The sequence below is a fragment of the Artemia franciscana genome, chromosome 18, assembly GCF_032884065.1.
Source record: "Artemia franciscana chromosome 18, ASM3288406v1, whole genome shotgun sequence".
In the NCBI taxonomy this organism is placed as follows: domain Eukaryota; kingdom Metazoa; phylum Arthropoda; class Branchiopoda; order Anostraca; family Artemiidae; genus Artemia; species Artemia franciscana.
Window position 1 is genome coordinate 36,673,137 of NC_088880.1, and position 23,270 is coordinate 36,696,406.

General features: G+C 33.6%; 1 long non-coding RNA gene across 2 annotated transcripts in view; it reads right to left on the reverse strand.

Moving 5' to 3' along the window:
- Positions 1-23,270, reverse strand: part of LOC136038966 (uncharacterized) — a 42,469-nt gene that overhangs the window by 9,501 nt on the left and 9,698 nt on the right. Inside the window, exons 4-5 of one of the 2 annotated variants that reach the window (XR_010620347.1) lie at positions 17,060-17,153; positions 10,595-11,001 (exon numbers count right to left, since the gene is read on the reverse strand). This is a non-coding gene — a long non-coding RNA (uncharacterized LOC136038966). The remainder of the gene's footprint in view (positions 1-10,594; positions 11,002-17,059; positions 17,154-23,270) is intronic. The other variant, XR_010620348.1, reaches the window with a different exon arrangement.

Genomic DNA, 23,270 nt, shown 5'->3' on the forward strand with positions numbered 1-23,270 from the left:
CAAATGACGACCGGGACACAGGGAATATAAATGACGACCGGGACACAGGGACACAACTACAATGGGGACGCCGGGGGGCACAGGGGGATATAAATGACGACCGGGACACCGGGACACAAGGAATATAAATGACGCCCGGGACACTCAAAGAGAAATCACAGACTGGAACACCGGGACACAAATGACGACCGGGACACAGGGAATATAAATGACGACCGGGACACAGGGACATAACTACAAAGGGGACGCCGGGGTGCACAGGGGGATATATAAATGACGATGGCGACTCAGGGAATGGTCGATTAGCAATCACCATCAACAAAGCTCAAGGGCAATCATTAGAATCATGAGGTATAGATCTGAATACGGATTGTTTTCCCATGGACCATTATATGTTGCATGTTCAAGAGTCGGTAAACCTGACAATCTATTTATATGCACAGACAATGGGACAGCAAAGAATGTTGTATATTCGCAAGTTTTACGTAGTTAAAAACATATATATATATATATATATATATATATATATATATATATATATATATATATATATATATATATATATATATATATATATATATATATATATATATATATATATATCTATCTATATTCACAGGTGGGACATAGGGACACAACTACAATGGCGCGTAACTAATATGGCGCGTAACGACTTACGCGCGCGGGGGGGCTTGGGCGGGGGGGGCGCGAAGCGCCCCCACCAACTAGGTGTTGGGGTGGCGCGAAGCGCCACCCCAACAGCTAGTAGTTACATAAAAAGAATTACATTTTGATGCTGACTCTAAATATATAAATTTTATTAAGATCAGTTTTACCCATCAAAAGTTAAAAGCCTGAGAAAATTTGCCTCATTTTAGAAAATAGGGGAAAAGTCCCCATAAAAGTCATACAATCTTAACGAAAATCACACCATCTGATTCAGCGTATCAGAAAACCTCATTGTAGAAGTTTCAAGCTTCTATCTACAAAAATGTAGAATTTCGTATTTTTTGCCAGAAGACAGATCACGGATGCGTGTTTATTTGTTTTTTTTTGTTTTTGTTTTTTTTTTCCAGGGGTGATTGTATCGACTGAGCGGTCCTATAATGTCACAAGAGGGCTCATTCTAAGGGATATTAAATGTTTTAGTGCCCTTTTTAAGTGACCAAAAAAATTGGAGGGCACCTAGGCCCCCTCCGCTTATTTTTTTCACAAAAGTCACCGGATCAAAATTCTGAGATAGCCATTTTATTCATTATAGTCGAAAAATCTAATAACTATGTCTTTAGGGACAACTTACTCCCCCGCAGTCCCCGTGGGAGGGGCTGCAAGTTACAAACTTTGACCTGTGTGTACATATAGTAATGGTTACTGGGAAGTGTACAGACGTTTTCAGTTTTTTTATTTAGGAGGAAAGTTGAGGAAGGAGGGTACGTGGGAGGATATTTCCAAGGAGAAACTTCTCATGGGGAAGAGAATTTCAATGAAGGGGGCGCGGGATTTTCTAGCATAATTTGAAAAAACAATGAAAAATAAATATGAAAAGTTTTTTCTACTGGAAGTAAGGAGCAGCATTGAAATTTAAAACAATCAAAAATTATTACGCATATGATGGGTTTACCTCCTCGTAATACCTCACTCTTTACGCTAAATTATTTTTAGTAATTTCAACTATTTATTCTACGGTCTTTGTGATTCAGAGGTCTTTCTTAAGGAATTGGGACAAAATTTAAGCTTTAGCGTAAAGAGCGAGGTATCGACGAGGGTTGAACCCCATCATATACGCAATAAAAACATACGAATATAGAAGTTCGTTGCGTAAGTTAATTCTCAAGTTACTTCTATTTTTTACCAATGAAAACGTTCGTAAAAAAATTAAATGTTCTAGTTGCCTTTTTAAGTAATCAAAAATTGGATGGCAACTAGGCCTCCTCCCTCGCCCCTTTTTCTCAAAATCTTCCGATTAATTGCAATTAATTAATATACAAATTTTGTTTTAATTATTTATGTGCGGAGTGCCAAGATCAAAACATGCATTAATTCATAAACGTCCAGAAATTAAATAAAAAAACAAGTTTTTTTAAATGAAAGTAAGGAGCAACATTAAAACTTAAAACGAACAGAAGTTATTCCGTGTATGAAAGGGGCTTTTCTTCCTCAACGCCCCGCTCTTTACGCTAAAGTTTCTTACTGTTTTAAAAAGTGAAATTAATAGAAAGACTTCCTTCAGCTAGTGCTCATTTCTAAAACATATCCTTAGAGATGCACTGACATGTCACTACATGCCAGGTTATGTGTGGAGTCGTAACCTGAAGTCAATACCCACTTTTCCCTGTTTTTTTTTCTGGGTCTTTGGCGCCAATTGAATGTGGCATCTCTATTGGTTAGACTCCCTTTCACAAGCATCAAAAGCCTGTCCCGAGACAGTCCGTTGTGGTTGCAAAAAAGGGTGTGAAAGAAGATGCCACTGCAGGAAATTTGACCTTAACTGTAGACCACTATGCTGGTGCAAATCAAAGTGCTTTAATTGTTGAACATGAGTTTATTTTGTATTTATTTTTTTACTAGAAAATTTGATTGGTCTCTTTTTGTTCCTTATAAAAATATAATTTTTAAATGTTTAATACCAGCTGTTTATCTTCTGTTGATTCATTTACAATAAATAAAGAGATGAAGATTTAACACCTATTTAACTGATTTTGGCTTAGCAAAATGTAAACAAAGGCCATACAATGGACGCATCTTGGTCTCAAACTAAGACCCCAAACGGATTAAAAGGTCAACTAATTTTAGACCTCAGGCGGATCAACGGTACTAGTAAGGTATATTTATATGCATATACGTGCATTTTCAGAATCTGAAGTATCGGTTGCTCCTAATCCGCTCATTTGAAGTCATTACTTTTTATTTTAACAAAACTTGTATTTTTCGACCGCCTTCTTGAATCTGGAGTGCCTAGCAAAACTACGGCACAACTGTTTTCACATTTGGTACCATATTTCGGTACCACGGTACAACATTTCACGTTCATATTCGGAACATCTGCCATCGATTACCCCATACTAGCCTTTTAGGGCGATCATATCTTTTCATTTTGACAAACTCATATTTTCGACCGCGCTCTTAGATTTGGGGTATCTAGTGACACTACGGTACAACTTAGGATATTTTAAACCTTTTATTCGGAACCTCTGCCATCGATTACCTCATATAACCCGGTTGGAACGACCATGTCTTCTCATTTTTACAGACTCTTATTTTCGTCCACTATCTAGGATTTCAAGTCACCTAGTAGCGTTCCGAGGGAAAATTTCGCTTGCTTAATCAAGCCATATTTTGGTGCTTTCATCAAACACGATAGTGTTTTTGTGTTCTTCGCCAGCACTATAAACAATTTGTACATTGTTAAAATACAAAGTAAATGTTAGGAAAAATGCGCAAATGTTTTTGGGCGAATTTTTTGTGGGAAAATTTTCTCGGGAAGAACTTTTCACGTAGAGGAAAGTATCCGAGGACATAGCATGATTTTTGTCGCTATTCTTTAAGAAACGAGTTGAAACACAAACACGAAAAACAAACTTTGTCTTTGCCGACTAAATTAAAAATGTGATTTTCATTGGTGTTGGGATTGTTGGTTTTTCTATGGGAGGGGGAATTTCCCGCTTAGGGAATTTTTGGTGGGGAAAATTTGTGTGGGAGTTACTTTCCACTGGCGGTGAGGAAATTTCTAGAAAACAAATTTTACAGAGGGGGATATCCGAAATTACTTAAACACCAATAGAAATTAATATCCTTTTCCAATGAAAGTATACTAAAGAGAAATTGTTAGGTGAAATCGTCCGTAAGAAATTTTCAGCGAGGATTGAAATGTCCAGAGATAATTTTCCAGTGGGGGAGGGGTTAGTTTAAGTCGAAGAAACTTTACTTTGAGAAATTTTCTGCGTAGGGAGGACTTTTTACAAATAGGAAAGCCAGATTTTTCGGCAGTTCTTGAAAAGATAAAATTGAATTTAAAATAACACTTTTCAACTAAAAGTGAGGAGCAACATTGAAACTTCAAACGAAAAAATATTCTGTATATGAGGGTGGTTAACCCCCTCTCAACACTTTGATCTTTACGCTAACATTTGACTTTGTGTCCCAGTTACTTAAGAATTACTTCTGAGACACAATGGCCGTTTTGATGGAATATGAAGCTTTTTAAAAGATATCAAAATACTTCAGCGCAAAGAGCGAAGGATTGAATAAGAGGCAAACCCCCTCATATATGGTGTAATTTCTGTTTGTTTTAGGTTTTAATTTGGCTCCTTACTTTCAGTTGAAAAAATCTTTTTTTATTTAATTGCTAAGAATTCTACTTACATGTTATCTCCGACCAGAGGGCTCGGTTTCTTATGAAACTATGAGAAAGCCATTTAGCCAAAAAAATAAATTAATATACAAATTTCGTTTTAATTTTCATGTACGGAGAGCCAAAATCAAAACATGAATTTATTTAAGAAACGTCCAGAAATTAAATAAAAAGAAAAACGAGTTTTTCTAACTGAAAGTAAGGAGCGACATTAAAACTTAAAACGAACAGAAATTACTCCGTATATGAAAGAGGGTGTTCCCTCTGCAACACCCCGCTCTTTACGAAAAAGTTTTTTACTGTTTTAAAAAGTAGAGTTGAGAGAAAGTCAAACTTCAGCGTAAAGAGCGAGTTGTTGAGGAGGGAACATCCCCTTTACAGTAGGGCTCCCTGATACGCTGAATCTGATAGTGTAATTTTCATTAAGAGTCTATGACTTTAGTGGGTATATCTCCCTTTTTTGAGAAAAATATGGCCAATTTTCGCAGGCTCCTAACTTTTGATGGGTAAGACTATACTTGATGAAACATATATATTTAAAATCAGCATAAAATCTCAATTCTGTTGATGTATGTATTGGTATCAAAATTCTGTTTTTGAGTGTTTTGGTTACTATTGAGCCTGGTAGCTCCTTAATATAGTTCGCTACTACGAATTGTTAAAAAAAAGAAAATTGAAAATAGATGAAAAAGGTATAAATGAAAAAAGAAAGTCATTGCATACTTGATATAATTGTTTTGCAAGTTTGATATGATTCTTTGTCGACTCTGTAGCATGTTCTTGATACATCTGTTCTGCGTTTTTGACCTGGCTCTTTCCAATTCTATAGCCTTAAAAGCTCGTTCTACCCTCGTCCTTATAGCCTGAATTTCTTCTATCTTTTTTTACTCTTCTGGGAAATTCATTTTTTTATGTTGTTGTTTTTAAGTTTTTAACAAAAAGAAAAGTTTTCCTTTCTTTATTCAGAATCTTAACTAAGATTTCAGTGTTAGTTTCAAACACTGGAATATTCAAAAACAATTTTTTAAGTATTTCAACAGCTCATGTCTTGCTTAATCTTTTCTGTAAGCTTGGGAGGAAGCAGAGGTTTGGAAAAATCAAAAATGTGTCAAATTACGCAGAAAGCAAAGGAATGTATAGAAATTCAAGTACTATTTTTTGGTCATCCCCTCTATTTTCTGGTTTTCAATATGATCTATAAGAATGAAAGGTTATTACATCCAGTTAAACAGGAGAGCTACTTAGACACTGACATGGAATCACTAATACCGTACCTTTGGAGGAGGGTACAAGATGCTTCAAACTTCTAAGATCAGTCTCAAGAATTTGTTATACCTGTTATAAACGCATTTTTATGGGTACATGTTGTATATTTGATTCACATGTTTTTTGTGATTTATACCCACTACCAAGTCTCAGTTGACTAAATAAAAAAAAAAAAAATGTTTTTTTTTCAACTGAGAGGAAGCAGCAACACTCAAACTCAAAACAAACTAAAATCGAAGAGGGGAGCTGTTTCTTCATATTCATATTAGAAGAATTTTTGTAGGTTTCAAAATTTAATGTTGCTCCTTACTTTTAGATGAAAATAAATTATTTTTTATTTAATTTCCGATTGTTTTTCAAACAATGCAGGTAAATGTGGCACACCCCTCCATAAAAAAATTTCTTACCCTCACCGTAAACTACTACTGATAACTCACTCCAGCACCAAGCCACCTGAGGCCAACACAGCTACGCACGCTCCTCTTCCAACCTAATCTACTCAAGGCCTCCCTCTTTACACCCTCTCAGGAAGTTCTCATTTCCTTAAAATCTTTATTCATGGTATCCTCCCAACCGAGACGAGGACGACTTGCTTTCCGTGTAGCCCCAGACGGTTGGCCAAAAAGGACAATCTTCGGCAATCTGTCATCTTTCATCCGCAGAACTTGGCCTAGCCATCTCAAACTTTCTTTCATTATAGCCCTAGAAAGCGGGATGGAACCATATTTTTTGTACAACCTACTGTTTGAAATACAGTCAGTCAGCCGGGTACCCAGAACAATCCGTAGGCAATTTCTCTGGAAAACATCTAGTAAATTTTCATCTGCTTTTCGGAGTGCCCATGCTTCAGAGCCATATTTGACCACTGTCATCACTGTAGCTTCCAATATTCTAATCTTGGTTTGTAGGCTTATCTTTCTATTCTTCCAAACTTTTTTTAACTGTGAAAAAACACCCTGAGCTTTAGCAATTCTACTTTTAACATCTTCACTGCTCCCACCATCTTTACTAATAATACTACCAAGGTAACTGAAGCTCCCAACCTGATCAATCTTTTCGTTACCTAATGTCACCTGTTCATCTTCACTTATTCCTAGCCTTAGTGACTTAGTCTTCTTAACATTAATTTTGAAGACTATTTTAGCACCCTGAACTCGCAAAAAACTCTAAAAATTCATTCATTTTGCTCAGACTTCCATCTAATATGCTTAAATCAGCAGCATAATCTAAGTAGAGGAGCGTTTTCCCTCCCCATTGGATTCCGTGGTCTCCAATTGCCTTTACTGTGCTCCTTAAGACGAAGTCCATCAAAATGATCCATATAAAGGGGGATAGAACACAACCCTGCTTAATTCTTAATTTAATACAAAATCAGTTTTTAACCTTATTTCCTACCTTAACCGCAGCAGTATTATTCTCGTACATAGCGCAAATCACTTTAATGTATTTGTTTGGTATACCGTATAAGGATAAGACCTTTCCTAACGCTCTTCTATCAAAAGACTCGAAAGCTTGCTCATGATCGATAAAACTGATGACCAAAGGTGTTTGACAACGAAGAGACTTCTCGATTATTAACCTAAGAGTGAAAACTAGGTCGACACATTCTCTATTTTTTCTAAAACCGCACTGTTCTTCCCTTAAAACTTTGTGTACAGCATCTCTCAGTCTAAAAAGTATCACATTACTAAGTAATTTGCTTCCTACGGAGACGAGACTAATGCCTCGATAATTAAAACATCAACTTTTGTCACCTTTCTTATGCAATGGTTTAATTAAGGTTTTCCTAAAATCATTAAGTATTTCCTACCCTTACCGTAAACTCCTCCGTGGAAAGCTTGATCCACATAGAATAAAACCTCCACCCCCATAAAATTTCATCCAGACAATTCCTTACTTTCTGAAATTCCTCCTTACGTAAAATTTCTTACGAGCGATTCACCCTAAAGAAATTCTTCTTAACAAACTTTGATATGAAAAAGTGTTAAATTTCTAATCGTTTTTAGGTAACTCCAGAAAGCCCCTTCCAGGGAAATGATTTTCCAGAAATTGAAACCTGCTGAAAATTTCCCCGAGCCATTCCCCCCCCTCCCCGTACATATCCACGTGCAAAACTGAGTTAGAAGAGAGAAAATAAGACAAATAAAAAGATTTTTTTATTGAACGATAGCAAGGATCTTTAAAAAACGCAACAATTTTTTTTATGCATTTTGTTGCGTTTTTACGAGTCAGACAAACAGATCGGGGTGGGGGTTCAAAATCCTTGGCGTCCCCCCTTGGATACGGTCTAACTTGAACTACATGCTAGAGTAGCAATTTTCTAAACCTATAGCAATGCAACGCTTAGTTTTCGACGGTTTTTTCTATAAAAAAAAGGGACAGAAAAGATAAAAAAGCGAACTCCGTCCCGAAAAGAGAAAAAATTTTATAGTGTCGAAAAATGAAAGCATAATATGTTTTCATGATAAAAAACTACAACTTTTACAATGTGCCATAATGGCAATTTTCTGCACCTCTAGTGACACGTTTGCTAAAAATTTGTTCACAAACAAATTTGTTTTCTATCCACCTTCCTCCTCAAATAAAAAAACTATAAAGGTTCAAAAGTATTATTATCCCCCCCCATCATCTGATGGGGTGGAATATACCGAGCGGTTTGTCTTTGGTTAATATTGATGCGATTTTTTTTAATGCAAAATGGCACAGATAGCAAATGTCAGAAAACTGCAAAAATATTTACACAGAGACGGTTCAGTGTTGCCATTAACTACAGAAAATACTTAAAAACTTAACTGCAGAAATACTTATTTGCTTAAAAGCAAATGCACAGGAATAGGCTAAATCAAACAGTTCGTGGTAACGAACTGTAGTAAGGAGCGACCCGGCTCAATAGTAACCAAAACTCTAAAAAATTGAATTTTGATATCAATAGCTACGTCAAAAGAATCGTATTTTAATGCTGATTTTAAATATATAAGTTTCATCAAGTTTAGTGTTACCCATCAAAAGTTACGAGCCTGAGAAAATTTGCCTTATTTAGGAAAATAGGGGGAAACACCCTCTAAAAGTCGTAGGATCTTAACAAAAATGACACCATCAGATTCAGCGTATCAGAGAACCCTACTGTAGAAGTTTCAAGCTCCTATCTGCAAAAATGTGGAATTTTGTATTTTTTGCCAGAAGACAAATCACGGGTGCGTGTTTATTTGTTTTTTTTTTTTTTCTTTTCCCCAGGGGTCATCGTATCGACCAAGTGGTCCTAGAATGTCGCAAGAGGACTCATTCTAACGGAAATGAAAAGTTCTAGTGCCCTTTTTAAGTAACCAAAAAAATTGGAGGCCATCTAGGCCCCCTCCTACGCTCATTTTTTTCCGAAAGTCAACGGATCAAAATTTTGAGATAGCCATTTTGTTCAGCATAGTCGAAAACCATAATAACTATGTCTTTGGGGATGACTTACTCCCCCACAATCCCTGGGGGAGGGGCTGCAAGTTACAAACTTTGACCAGTGTTTACATATAGTAATGGTTATTGGGAAGTGTACAGACGTTTTCAGGTGGATTTTATTTTGTTTGGGGGTGGGGCTGAGGAGAGGAGGCTATGTTAGAGGATCTTTCCTTGGAGGAATCTGTCATAGGAAAAGAAAAATTCAATGACAAGGGCGCAGGATTCTCTAGCATTACTATAAGAAAACAATGAAAAATAAACATGAAACGTTTCTTCAAATGAAAGGAAGAAATAGCATTGAAACTTAAAATGAACAGAGATTATTACGCATATGAGGGGTTCTAAAAATACTTTAGCATAAAGAGCGAGGTATTTAGGAGGATATAAATACCTTGCTCTTTATGCTAAAGTATTTTTAGTAATTTCAACAATTTATTCTACGGCATTTCTGATTCAGGGGTCATTCTTCAAGAATTGGGACAAAACTTAGGATTTAGTGTAAAGAGCGAGGTATTAACGAGGGTACAAACCCCCTCGTATACATAATAAAAATATAAGGTTATGAAAGTTTGTTACGTAAGTTAATTCTTAAGTTACGTATATTTTTTACTAATAAAAACGTTCGTTAAAAACTAAAAGTTCTAGTTGCCTTTTTAAGTAACCGAAAAATTGCAGGGCAACTAGGCCTCCTTCTCCACCCCTTATTTCTCAATATCGTCAGATCAAAACTAAGAGAAAGCCATTTAGCCAAAAAAAGAATTAATATACAAATTTCATTTTAATAATTTATGTGCGGAGAGCCAAAACCAAACATGCATTAATTCAAAAACGTTCAGAAATTAAATAAAAAAAAACTAATTTTTTTAGCTGAAAGTAAGGAGCGACATTAAAACTTAAAACGAACAAAAATTAATCCGTATATGAAATGAGTTGTCCCCTCCGCAATCCCTTGCTCTTTACGCTAAAGTTTGAGTCTTTGCCACAATTCTACTTTTTAAAACAATTAAAAGCTTTAGCGTAAAGAGCGAGGGATTGCGGAGGGGACAACTCATTTCATATACGGATTAATTTTTGTTCGTTTTAAGTTTTAATGTCGCTCCTTACTTTCAGCTAAAAAAATTAGTTTTTTTTTATTTAATCAAGTTCTAAAAGCCAATAAAAATATTCAAAGAGCTTACGAACTTACTTTCTACTCCCCCTTCCTCCTTTGAAAAATTTTACAGGTTCAAAAGCATTATTACATCAAACATGTCTTGTACTATGTTACAAATTCGCCTCTAGCACCACGATGTTTCATAACACGATTTCCAAAAAAGTGAAGCGCAATTCTTGGAGCAACTCTAATGTTTATATGAAGGTCGTTCTATAAGCTTTCTTAAAGTTTACACATTTTTTGATAATTTGTTTATTTTCTAAATTTTACAAAACGATTTCGAGTCCTCTCCCATGTTAAAATGCGTACTTGTATTTTGACTGATTAGATTATATTCATGTTTGACAATAGACAAATATACATGAGAGAAGTCTCACCTTAAAAGTCCAGGATGCTTTTCCACTTTAAAAACGAACCTCCACTAATTTCTTTTCAATCACTTACTGACCAATTCTTTGAACAATCGTTGCATTTATTCCCTATATCACCGAATAATTATGATTCGAAACATTTCATTAATATTTAAAAAGCTTCATAATAAGGACAATTGTGTATGTTATTATCCTAATAATCATAAAGCCAAGATTTATTCAGAATATTATATTATCAGAATAATTTAAAGCCAAGATTGAATGTAAATAAGTCACCTCCAACAACAATTCAAACAAAATAGGAATAACGCATTAATATTAATTTTTCCCATCTCAAATTGAAGGACTAATTAAAAACAACCGCTCGACTGAAAATTCTTCACCAATGGTATATATGCGTTGACGGTGTGCAACTGAAAAAAAAAAAACAAAATTGGCAAAACTTTATATATGGATAGATGGCACTAATCCACAAAAGAAAATAATGATTGACATATATATATATGCATATATAATGTTTGATATATATATATATATATATATATATATATATATATATATATATATATATATATATATATATATATATATATATATATATATATATATATATATATATATATATATATATATACATATATAAATATTTAAAAAAATTTTTTTTTTCATGTTTATGTATTTAATGACCTATTGACCTTGGTACGATTTTTGGACTTTGATTGTTGGATTTTGATTTGGATGTTGGCTTGATTTGGATTTATTTTTAGAAGAGAAATTAAAGTGCTGAAACCCTATAGGCAGGTGTGTATTCTCCTGATGAGCCCTGAGCCCTTGTGTTGGGTTGTTGCCTCTGAATTATTTGTTTTACTGTTTTTATTGTTTGGTAAATGACGACTTATACCTATTGACGACACGACTGCCTATCCATGGATTATTCTTTATGGTTGAATGTGTATGGCTATGCTGTTTGACCTATGTGATTGTATGGATGAGTAGGGTTAAGGTCTCATTCAAGTACTGGTCTATATAAATCACTAATGTAGGAAAACAGTCTTCTTTTTTTTTTTTTTTAATGTGTTTGTGCTGTTGCATTGGTGATTTCTCTTTTCATTATATATATTCCAAAAGTTAATTTTTCTTATCTTCCAAGCGTAAAACTATCAGAAATCCCATTTAATAAATGAACAAATACAAAACGAACATAAATTACAATATATAATCGGTTCAAATTTAAAACGAGACAAATTTCAAAGGAGTAGGGCTAGTAGCCCTCATGTCTTCTCAAGACCAGAATATAATTAGCAATTTAAACATGGATTTTCAGTTTTATATACAAATATATCCTGATATTTATTTCTTAAAGTTGTAATACTTCTTTATTTGTTAAAGTAAAAAATGGAAAATATTTAAAATGTATTTCTGATTATGTTCTGGTCTGGAAAGGTGCGGGGGTTGTCAGGCCTACTCATGTGAATTTTTGCCCGTTTCGAGTTTGATTCGGTTATCTATTGTAATTTCAGTTCGTCTTGGGTTTAATTTATTTATTGATTTGTGGCAGTTTATGCTTAAAAAATTATTCAAATTCTTTTTACTAATTTTTAGCTTAATGGAGCTCTTTACTCTTCTTTGACAAACTCGTCTTGAGGAAAAGATTTTAAAATTAATTTCTGTTTGTTTTTTATTATCATAGTCTTTTTTGTGGGTAAAAAAATATTTATATCCTTTTGTTGTTTTTTTCTTTTAGACTCCATAGTTTAAAATTTGAAGATAATAAATTTTGGTTTTATGAAGCTTCTTACTTAAAAAAAAAATGTTTGTGGATAAGGATTTTTAAAATCAATTTCTACAAAAAAAGCCTTACGTGAACGTCTTTAAGAATTTTATTTTTATGGGGTATGTCGCTGAAAGATTTCAGGTCCCCTGGCTTTTATCTTCCATATTAATCCCTTGAAGAGAGGGTATCATGCATTAAAATTTACCCTCTAAGGTATCTCCATCCCTCCTAAACTACAAAACAATCAGAGAACCTGATCGTAGATGTATAAGTGCATTTTTAGGTTTTGTAATTTGTCCATTGCATAGGTTAGTGGGGAGTAGATTTTTGGGAACAATTTTCATTCAGAGGAAATGTATTTTCCAGTGGTATTTTCCGGTAGGATGGAGGGGCCTAAACACCTAGAAATAACATCACTTTAGTTAAATTTCGTTTGCAGTACCAAGCTTATGGCACTGAAAAATTACACTAGTAACAACAAACGGTACCACTAACCCCATTTAGCGTTTCTGTAACCTCATCTGTAACTAACAAAATTATAGTTGCGATGATTAGTCTCTGATACCAGTCTCTCAGAAAAACTAAATTAAGAAGCTTGAAAAATGGTAAAAGAGACCAAACAGTAGATGGTATTGATTTTAACTTATCAACACCAGCGCCAGCCTCTTACAAGTCGACCGTATATATTCGACGATAATATTTTACGAAAAATTCTGATTGACTTAAATTAACAATATTTGAATCTTGAGATTAGTGAAATTTTTACTGTGAATGACGAATATGTCAATTACATAATTTCCAAAAACTTAATTGTTATAAGTAAGGTCTAGTCACTGTTGGTCGCCAATCCTATTTTGAAGAAACAAATACAAAATTCGAATAGACTATATGTTTTTAATAGGTCAATTGAAACGAGATCATATCTTAGTTGGTGTCCTCCGAACTGCGTTTCTGCAGCCTACAGAACTAGCCCATTTTTTGTTTATTATGGTACCCCGTACTATCTTCGTATTTCTGGTAAGATTTGAATGCCTTTCAGATTATCACTAAGGTCAAATTGCGATTCCCAGACTGCCTCTCATGACACTTAGAAGCCCTTTTTCCTCACTCGGCCAAGAAGTGTCTCTCATATGGGTTCTTTTAAAGATGGTAAAATTATTTAAATTTTTGGATAATTTCATTGTTTCCCCCATCTTTTTTATTTATTTATTTAAAATTTTTCGTATCATTTTTATACCACCTTGGGGTGAATATCCCTTGGCCCGGTTTGAATCGTTTGTCAGCAAGCCGTTCTGCTTCAGCTTTGTTTTGAACAGGTAGTAAATGAATAGTTGACACCCGTATTTTTTTTTACCCTCTTTCTCCCTGCAGTCCAGAAAATACAGCCACAGAACAAAATATAGAATTTTGTTTCTGCTTTGTACTTGAATAAAATATACTTTCCATTTAAAAAATAGTTAAAATAGTCGTATGAAAATAAACCCCAAAAGGACATATAAAAAGGGAAGTGTTAAGATAAATACCACACCGGACAAAAATATATTTTGAATAGGGAAGCGTTAAGATAAAAGTTTAACGTCAGTAGTTTAAAAACAAAGCAGCGTCATTATATCCGTAGATGGTGACACCTGCTCATAAGTACAGAATGTCTAAAACCGGGATCTGAACCTTGGCTTCCTGCGTCCCTTAGAACCAATCTTTTTTGACTGCCCTCCATTAATTTCGAAGCATTTTTTTCTGAACTAGCTAAAAAGCTGGTGTTTTCTTCAAAATAAAAGTAAAAATACTTTTGTCTCAGGGTAATTAATTATTTTTCTCTACGTTTTTTAGTTATTTCTTTCAGTTTCTTTTATCTCTTTTTCAAAATGACATCTTGGGGTTGATTTCTTTTCTCCAGGTTGGAATTTTTGTTATGCAATGCATTCCGCTTCATTTTGGTTTTCGATGGGTGGTCATTTCATAGTGGCAGCCTATCATTTTATTTTTAGCACTATTTTATTTGTCCCTCCATTTTAAATTACAAACGCTTATGTGTACTTCATTGTTAAAAACGTACATATTTCATTTGAATAACTTAACCATAAAAACATAAAATTCTAACCAAAAAACCTTCATATAAGCAACTCATGTTTGCATTTATCTGAGGGCAAATAAAAAATTGGCAAAAAAACAAGTAAACATGTCGTATAAATTTAAACATAAAATTAAAATAAATGATAAAACAAAAGAAAAATTATAGTTAGCACAAAAACAAACGAAACAAAGTAATTGGTATATGGTTTAGAGGATGATCAAAAACATACATAAACGAAACCGAGAGAAAGCTAAACAGAAAGAAAACTAAAACCAAAGACAGATATTTATATCAGAACTGAAAATAAATATTCAGTTCCAAATCTAACAGTTACAAAGGCATTAGCCGAATTTACCAACATAAAACCAGCCATAAATAACTACATAACAAGAAACGCATCAGTACTTGTTGTATTTTCTTCTATTGGATTTATCTAAATTTTCTGAATGAGTATTTGACTAGCTTGAATGCCTTAACTTTAATGTATACATTTGAATGAAAGCAGCTTAGTTTTTGTCTCAGATTGGTCGGCTGGCTGACTAGGGACGTCCAAAGATCAAAGGGGGTGGACTAGAACTTGCACTGTCGAAACTTTAAGAAACGTCGTTTTTTTTGTATTTCTTATTGAACACTACTTTTTTATATTTATATTGAAAAAATAAACACCAACATAATTACTCCGCCCCTCACTAAATTCGAACAGCACATTGTGTAGATAAAAAAAGACAGTTAAACCTTCATATTAAAGCTATACTCACTTCAGCACTCTAGTGGCATTTGTTTTAAGTTTATTTTCGACGATTTTTCACTACGTTTCTATTTCCTATTTTAGATGTGGCACCTATTGCTATCAAAAACTACATGGCTGCATATGGCAATATTTTTCTTACTATTATTTTTCTCACTATTATATTTTTCTCAATATTATACTCACTTCAGCACTCTAGTGTCATTTGTTTTAAGTTTATTTTCGATGATTCTCACGCAAAAAAAGAATGTTTTTGCAAAAAGCAACAAATTTTTGTCGGAAAAAAATGTTTTTTGTATTACTCAAGGAACTCTGGTTCATAGAAGAATAGCCTTGAACCCGGAACGCAGAACACAAGCAATAAAACAGAAAAAGTTAAAAAACTAGTCCTAGCTATCTTGTGTCACCCCCTAAGCTATGCAACAAATGAAACACTGACCATAACTGCTTCCTGATTTGGGACATAATCCAGTTTTTTTTTCACGATCATACGATTTCCTCGTCTGAATCTTTCATTTAAAGTGAATACCCCTGCATTTTGGGAGAAATGACTCGCAAGTAACCAAAAGACTACGTTCCTTCACTACTTCACTACGTTCCTATTTTTGATGTGGCACCCATTGCTATCAAAAACTAAATTGCTGCATATGGCAGTATTTTTCAATAGAGTAATCACTTCCAGTTTGTTAATGGTTTGAAAGCCAATTATTGCAGCACAAGTTTCCACTTAATCTATTCTACAGTTTCACAGTCCTGCGTCCTTAAAATTCACTTCAGTTATGAGAATGTGAATAAGTTGAGGGGGTAAGACATACTCTCCCTTTTGGATTACTAGTGGAATCTACAAGTTCGTGGTAAGAAACTGTAAGTAAGGAGCGAAACGGCTCAACAGTATCCGAAAATCTAAAAACAGAGTTTTGATAACAATGGGTACATCAAAAGAATTTAATTTGTATGCTGATTCAAAGTATGTAATATTGCACTGGGCCTAGGGAAAGGGCTGTAAGTCTCTGGGGTGAGCTTTCCAGGGGAAATTTTACACTGGGGTATTTTATTTTTGTATTCCTTTACGAATTATTTTTCATTTTTATTACTTTGTCTTTGCTGACTAAATTTAAGATGTGGAGATGTTCCAGGAACAATTTTCAGAGGTGTCGGGATTGTAGGTTTTACTATGGGAGGGGGAATTTCCCGCTTAAAATTTTTTCAATAGGGTAAATTTCTATGGGAGTGACTTTCCATTGGTGGTGAGGAGATTTCCACAAACAGGTTCTACAGAGGGGGGACATCCGACATTACTTAAAAAGCACTAGAAATTAACGTCTTTTTCCAATGAAAGTATGCTAAAGAAAAACTGTTAGGTAGAATCGTCCGCAATAAATTTCCTTGGAAAATTTCCAATGAGGATGGAATTGTCCAGGGAGAATTTTTTAGGGTGGTGGGGGGGGGGGGCTAATCTAAGTGGAAGAAACTTTACTTTGAGAAATTTTCTGCGTAGGGAGGAAATTTTACAAGTAGGAAAGCCAGATTTTTTGACAGTATTAGAAAAGACAAAATTGAATTTAAAATAAGGAGCAACACTGAAACTTAAAACGAAAAAATATTCTGTATAATCGCCTCTCAAGACTTTGCCCTTTACGCAAAAGTTTGACTTTGTGTCCCAATTATTTAAGAATTACTTCTGAAACACAATGGCCGTTTATGGAATATAAAGCTTTTTAAAAGTTATCAAAACACTTTAGCACGAAGAGAATGAAGAATAGGCAAACCCCCTCACACCTGGAATAATTTCTGTTTGTTTTAGGTTTTAATTTGGCTTCTTACTTTCAGTTGAATTTTTTTTTTTAATCTTATTGGAATAAGAATTCTACTTACATATTATCTCTGACCAGAGCGCGTGGGTTCTTCGTAGTCTTTTTCAGCCTTCCTTAATTCTTATTAAGGTCATTTCGTACTCCTTTTTTCTTTTCTAGAAAAAAATGATAAGGTTAAAAGTCAATATTACTGGTAACTATATGTAATTAGAACTAGCTAAGTCCCTAAGCTTTACTGACGTGCTAAACAGTCATTTTTTTTTTCATTTTTGTTGTACCAGACATACAATCAAAATTTATACCTGCATAGGAAATCCCATTATTAAAAATTGATTTCGATATTTTAAAGACATTTATGAATGTTTAAATTTACTAGATTTCATTTGACTAATAGAGGAGGTGTTGAAAGTAAGTAAAATGGCAACAAACTTTACATCTAGAAAAAACACTGGTTCCAGTATGTGAACAGAACTTGTAGATTGTAGAAGAAATAACTTATTTTTTGTCATTTTGGCCTTAAAAAAACCGAAGAATATAAAAAAAAACTATCCACTAGATTTATAAAATAAAATTTTTAGTGAAAAATACAAGAAAAACTCAACACTCCTATATTTCCATAAATCAGTGATACTGAGTGTGCCTCCTATAATTCCAACTTATGTATGAAACAATTTTTTTTTTCAATTTTGATCCCCAACCGTAAATTAGGAAGTAAGGGATGATTACGTTGCACGGTGCACTCCGTGTAACTTGATTGACACAAATGTTGGTTGTAGGCTAATAAAAAATTAATGATTATGTGTGCAAAAATCTGAAGGAAATTTTTGATTTCAAAATAACATATTGATGATCGTTAAAAGCCTCAATTAAAAAAAAAAATGTAAGTGACATCATATTTATGAATACATTCGAATAGCATACATACGTCTTGTTGTTGTATCGTTTTCAGCAAATGATTGACGACAAAAATCACATGATTGACGTCATGTTTATGATTACATTTGAAGAAAAGAAATTATGTCCCCCCCCCCCAAGAGTGTACGTATCGTTTTTAAGTCTTCAACACATACCACATTACAAAAGGAACATAGCTAAGTATGAAATACCATGTGCAATTAGTATATTTAAAAAAGCGTTTAAGTGACTTCAAACCTGACAACCCCAATCCTATATGACTGGATCTGACCAATCGGAGAGGCTAATGTCAAGGCTATGAAAAAAAAAGTCTAAAATAATGATACTCTAAATGAAGATACAATCAGAATACTTGCAACAGCGAAAATTACAACGAGTCGAAAAACAACAATTAAAACAAGGCGAAACAGATATGAAAATCAAAGAAATATGCCGTTAAAATACATGTGACACCAAGGAGTAGAACGAATAAGAAACGAAAGTGAAGAACAAAGAAATATGCGGCTAAAAGATAAGCAGCAGCAAAATTACAAGCGAAAAGGAGTATGACTGGCCACAAAAACGATCTAAATAGGTCTATAGGTCCTTAAGGAAGAATTAATCTTCTTCCTTGGGTGGTTATAACAAACCCATGGTTTCGTAATTTGTGATTTGGTAAAATTTATCACATTTAGTTTACCTACTGCTGCTAAACAGAAGAATATATTAACATGATAAGCTTGTTCTGGTGTTACTTGGTTGTTCTACATTTGCTTGTTTTTTTTTTGTTTTTTTTTTTCATAGGCATATATTTTGGGGGTGATACCTGACACGGGGATACCATAGGTATTCTGTGGTAGGCACAACACTTGTCTGGGTAGAGAATTTAAAGTGCTGAAACCCTATAGGCAAGTGTATTCTCCTGATTAGCCCTTGTGTTGGGTTGTTGCCTCTGAATTATTTGTCTTTACTGTTTTTATTGTTTGGTAAATGACGACCTATACTTATTGACGACATGACTGCCTGTCCAAGGATTATTCTTTATGGTTGATTGTGTATGGCTATGCTGTTTGACCTATGTGAATGTATGGATGAGTAGGGTTAAGACCTCATTCAAGTGCTGGTCTATATTAGTCACTAATTTAGGGAAACAGTCTATCTTTTCTCCTTCTGTCTCCCTTTTTTTTTCTTTTTTTTAATATATATATATATATATATATATATATATATATATATATATATATATATATATATATATATATATATATATATATATATATATATATATATATATATATACATATAAGCCACTTTAATATATTTTTTTTATTAACGTTCATTTATTATTATTATTTTCTTAATAAAACCCTTGAGGTTTCAATGGTTTAATTATTGAATTTTTTACCTTCATTGTATAAACAAAAGAGTAGTTGAAGGAAATCCTCATCTTAATGTGACCTAACAACTGTGACTCATGTGAACAACTTAGTATGATTAAAATTTAAAGTAAAGCAGTTCTGAGCTGTTGCCAAACAATTGCCAAATAAGGAGAGAATTAAAAACCTAGCATCAAACAAGTAACCACTGTGGGGATTTCCACTTGAATATATTTTTTATTAACCGTCTCTTATTATTATTTTCTTAATACAACCCTTGAGGTTTCAATGGTTTAATTACTGAATATTGGTGCCTTCATTGTATAAACAAAAGAGTATTTTATGGAAATCCTCATCTTAATGTCATCAAACCAGTGTGACTCGTGTGAACATCTTAGTATGATTAAAATTTAAAGTAAAGCAGTTCTGAGCTGTTGCCAAACAATTGCCAAATATGGAGAGAATTAAAAATGAAGTATCAAAAATGTAACTACTGTGGGGACTGCCACTTTAATATATATTTTTATTAAACGTCTCTTATTATTATTTTCTTAATACAACCCTTGAGGTTTCAATGGTTTAATTACTGAATATTGGTGCCTTCATTGTATAAACAAAAGAGTATTTTATGGAAATCCTCATCTTAATGTCATCAAACCAGTGTGACTCGTGTGAACATCTTAGTGTGACCAAAATTTAAAGTAAAGCAGTTCTGAGCTGTTGCCAAACAATTGCCAAATAAGGAGAGAATTAAAAATGAAGTATCAAAAATGTAACTACTGTGGGGACTCCCACTTTAATATATATTTTTATTAAACGTCTCTTATTATTATTTTCTTAATACAACCCTTGAGGTTTCAATGGTTTAATTACTGAATATTGGTGCCTTCATTGTATAAACAAAAGAGTATTTTATGGAAATCCTCATCTTAATGTCATCAAACCAGTGTGACTCGTGTGAACATCTTAGTGTGACCAAAATTTAAAGTAAAGCAGTTCTGAGCTGTTGCCAAACAATTGCCAAATAAGGAGAGAATTAAAAATGAAGTATCAAAAATGTAACTACTGTGGGGACTCCCACTTTAATATATATTTTTATTAAACGTCTCTTATTATTATTTTCTTAATACAACCCTTGAGGTTTCAATGGTTTAATTACTGAATATTGGTGCCTTCATTGTATAAACAAAAGAGTATTTTATGGAAATCCTCATCTTAATGTCATCAAACCAGTGTGACTCGTGTGAACATCTTAGTGTGATTAAAATTTAAAGTAAAGCAGTTCTGAGCTGTTGCCAAACAATTGCCAAATATGGAGAGAATTAAAAATGAAGTATCAAAAATGTAACTACTGTGGGGACTCCCACTTTAATATATATTTTTATTAAACGTCTCTTATTATTATTTTCTTAATACAACCCTTGAGGTTTCAATGGTTTAATTATTGAATATTTGTACCTTCATTGTATAAACAAAAGAGTAGTTGGAGGAAATCCTCATCTTAATGTGACCAAACAATTGTGACCCATGTAAACATCTTATTGTGACCAAAATTTAAAGTAAAGCAGTTCTGAGCGTTTGCCAAACAATTGCCAAGTAGATTCCTGCTATTTGAGTAGATTCCTGAGATTTCTATTCATGCTGCTTTACTACTTTTTATATATATAAAAAAAAAAAAAACACAACAAATAATTTATGTCTGGAAAGCTTTTTTTACCCTTCTTCTTCCAAGAGAAGTCACTTTGGTCTTTGTTGAAATAAAAACTAGAAGCCGTTTTCAGTAAAGTGACCTTCACACTTTGTTATTATTGAAGCTGGACTCATAAAATTGCTGCATGTGTCAGCAATATGTCTACTTGCTTTGTCGTGAACGATAAGGACTCTTCTGCTTTTTACTTCTGCCTTATGTCTTTGTGGTGGTGCTTGGTTTTCTTGTTTGGTATTGTTTTTTTGTCTGAATTTCATTTTTTTTATTTACCGTTGATTTACTTTTCTTAATTTGTTTGAATGACATATCACGGTCAGCTTTCCTTTGGCTAGGGTTGTAATTTTGTGTTAATTAATTTCATTAACAACGTTTCATGTTTCTATAATGTTTTGTGTTCCACTCTGTTCCTCCACCCGAATCTATTGAAGTTTCACATTTTACCTCCTGCCGAGCCAAAATATTCTCAGTGTCTAAAAAGAGTTTCAACCATTTTTTGTATTTATTTTATTTCTCTTCTTTTTTATTTTAAAATTTGGAATCATTATTAAAAGTTGTTATCAAATTTGTTTAAAAATCATTTGGTTGCTCAAACAAACACAACTTGGAAACAGTAGGGAATTTTCCAGAAACAGTGGAATTCAATTCAGTGGATATTTCGGCCCTACATTTTTAGTTTTAATTTTCACTTTTTAAGGTAAGTTTAATCAGGGGTTATGAAGATGTGGCCAAAATCTTGTCCCTGCAGGGTCTACCAGGAAGGGTTTTCGGATCTAAATCAAATATGGCGAGAAGTGTCCTAGTTTTGCGTCTTGGGTATTCGTACCCGATACAGCTTGTATGAGGGGGGCTGGGTTGGAGGAACTGAATGATTTAACGAATCTACCAGAACATGTTTTTAGACCTCTACGAAATTAATGAAAATATGATATAATTTATTTATTTATTACAAAATGTGGTAAGCTTTACCAAGCTTGTCGCACTAAATGTTATAACAAGTTATGTTATAACAGTGTAAAGTCATGTATGTTATAACCTTATATATGTAATTAACAATACATGTGTTATGACGTTATAAGAATATATAACAAAATAATGTTCTACATGAGCCGTAAATTCTTGTCAGAGCATCTATAAAAAGGTGGAATTTCAAAATTTATTATAAGTGAAAGCCAATTTCCAAAACATATTTTTCGGGATCCAAACTGAACTAGGTTTTAATTTGGGATGGCGCTCCTAAATTGCTTCTAGTATTTAATCCCAATCAAACTTGATAAAAAGAACAGATATTATTCCCTTTGTGCCCTTCGGGGATGCAAATTTGGCATATTTTAACAGAGTGGAATCGGAGTCCAGAAATTTTTAGTCATCTAGATATCTGCCAAAAAGTGCTGTCGTCTCAATCAAACCTGATTTGAAGTAACTGCTAATATCTGTGGTATGTATTTTCTTGATTCCGGGATGATTCAACGTTTACGATGGAAAAGCATTTTCATAAATCCCAATTTTAACGTGGAGCCAACGTGTCTTTGCAAGTCCAAAACCTGACCTTAAGAACCATAGATTCTAATTGTGAAAATTGAGCTCAAGATTTCTATGGCTCTGCATCCATTAAATATTCGGTAATTTGTTATAGAAAATCTTTTTAACTGTCAATATTTCAAGGGGATCCCTAAACTCGTATTATCAGTCCAAAAGGTTCAGATCTCAACCGATCTAGGCTAAATGTGAAGTCAAATGCTTTTCCTTACAATTGTTTGTTATTTTAAAAAGTTAATACACGAGACCAATCTTTCTAGTGCCTTTATTTGATCCGACCTCTATCTTACAGAGATAATGGTTTTGAAATATCGTATCATCAGTCAAAATATTGTATGCACTCGCAGGATTAAAATAAGCATGTACAAAAGTCACCAGTTTCGTTTTTGATGCTAGAGCTCAACTCAACTTTCTCTAGGGGTAATGCTACAGTCTTGTCATCTGCATCCCTGTGAAGGGCCCGTCGGATCTCAATTAATTGTAATAGGGATTAGGAGCTAGAGTTTTAGTTTCCCCTGTATAGGGCTTGATTCCGATCGGATATCTCACAGAGAATTTGTTGGAAGAAGAAAGGATCACATGAGCTGTTTTTTGGTTAAGTATAGTTGTCATATGTATAAACTGAAAATTTATAGGCGGTCAATAATCAAAGGAAATTGTCCACTGCTCGTCACATTGGTAATAAAAACAGAAGTTTTACGGATATACAGATCCGTAATAAGTATTCTTCGGTATATCTATGCTTACCGAAGTTCTCT